Genomic DNA, 2,113 nt, shown 5'->3' with positions numbered 1-2,113 from the left:
AAGCAGCACCTAAGTAATAACAATGTGTAGAATGTGAACTAACGTTTACCTCTCTCATTTCTTACACTGTACATGGAAACAAAGCATAACTGTTAATTTCCATACAAAATACGGACTCAAGAACTCAGTTGCTTGCATGCGCCTGATCAAAACATTTGCATCGCACAGTCCAAAAATAAAAAAAAATCATGGAAGAAAGGTTCAAATACAATTAATATGGTCCTGTGACCGCTTTAATATTCTAGAAAAACAATGACATCAAGATCAAGTAAACTCCAAATTCCAAGTTCAGCTATTTTTCTTTATAACCTTTTCTGCTTTTCTTGTGCTGGATAAACGGTCGCAATTTTAGCATTAACTGGAATATTGTATCCAGACCTGGTGTTTGGCCACGAGTATCAAACTCGATTTTTACTTCAGGTCGAAATATAAGACAGTGCGTGGAACCACCATAGTGGAACATTCCGAGCTGGTCGCCTTTCTTGACTTTGTCCCCCTCTTTAACAGTGATTTCGTTTGAAGAGACTTCTACCATACCGATCGCTACGAAACACATCAATCCAATATCAGGATTATCAGCCATTATGTAGATTATCCCTCGGGCAGCTACCTGGGCCAGGTATCCTTGCGACATTTCGGGTGATTTGGGGTAGTCCTGAATGCTATAGGTCTGCGAGTAATAAAAACCATTAACAAGTTTTGTTTTGTAGATTGTACCTAACACCGGGCTGTGCAATCGGTGATAGCTGGTGGCGCTAAGAAACCCTTGGTAGACGGTTCCACCATGAAATTTCTTGGCCAGGTCACTCTTGTTCAGCATAAAATGCAAAGAGTACCGTTGTCTCTTAATCCAAAAGAAGTCCCTCTTTTTGACGCATGTAGCTATCTTGTAGGGCGCCGACTCACAGGCGTTTGCAACAATGTAATCATCGTCTGGAAATTCTACTGGACGAACTCCAGGACGAAACTCGCTGGTGAAAAAATCATCCCATGACTTGAAACCATAATGAGGGGCATCTGGGTCGCATTTAAACTCCTCAACAAAGTTTGGCATTGCTTCCATTGCATCCTCACCAAACCAACCATGTCGAGGATGGTCAGTTAAGACATAGCGAGACTCTGGAGTTGACAAAAATTCTCCCCAATAACTGAGAATGTTCTTGAACAACCTGTTGACTTTGTCGTTCATGAAGGCAGCAAATCCGGCGGTGGTAGCCATCGGCCAGTTCAAGATAGCTTTGATTGGAAAGCAAACCAATGCAGTTTTGTTAAACACTGGAGCTGTTGTCATGATGTGGTCGATTATTATTATCATCAATTGCCAGGACGGAATTTTTGTTCCTTCTGAAGAGTCTGGAAGATGATACTGTTGCCAAAACATTTGATGAAAGAACATGTAGATCGCGGGGTCGGTGAGAATAGCATTCTTCAAATCTTCGACCGGTGTATCACGGGCACCCAACGACAATTTTCGGAAAAATATCTGTTTGGAAGACGATTTGAGATCTAGAATTTTGGGAACATTTGTTGTAAAATTTCTTGCTTGCCTACCTCTCCTAAGATTTTCGAACATCTAAGAAATGGTAAAATTGCCCATTTTCAACGGATTTTTACCCTAAAAAGGTCACTTAGAATTTTCGGGAGCCTTTTTTCTGGCTGAAATTTTCGAACAGGTAAGTTTTGATCCCTAAAATTTTCGGATCACTAGACTTTCAGCTAGGAAATCCGAACAGATGAAAAATTTATAGGGGATAAAAATATGCCCATATCCACCGTTTAAATACTAAAATACGTTTAACAATGCTATGTTTAAGTGGTTTTGAACTATATTCTCGTTGGGTGCCCCTGGTTTATGGAGACGGAGGTGTTTATCTGTAATTTTAGTATCTGTAGATCGAAGTGCACACAGGGTTGTTTCGTCATCATTAGCTTGTAGAATCCCACAAGCTGAAGATGACGAAACAGCCCTGTGTGCACTTCGATCTACAGATACTAAAATTACAGATAAACACCTCCGTCTCCATAAACCGGTCGAAGATTTGAAGAATGCTATTCTCACCGACCACAAGATTAACATGTTCTTTCATCAAATGTTCTGGCAACAGTATCAACT

General features: G+C 40.5%; 1 pseudogene; it reads right to left on the bottom strand.

Annotated features, from left to right (window-relative positions):
* Positions 1 to 221: 221 nt before the first annotated feature.
* LOC140933203 (uncharacterized) lies at positions 222 to 1,853 on the bottom strand (annotated as a pseudogene).
* Between the last annotated feature and the right edge of the window lie 260 nt (positions 1,854 to 2,113).

This window comes from Porites lutea, chromosome 4 (assembly GCF_958299795.1).
Source record: "Porites lutea chromosome 4, jaPorLute2.1, whole genome shotgun sequence".
NCBI lineage: Eukaryota > Metazoa > Cnidaria > Anthozoa > Scleractinia > Poritidae > Porites > Porites lutea.
This window is presented reverse-complemented; position numbering and strand designations above follow the sequence as displayed.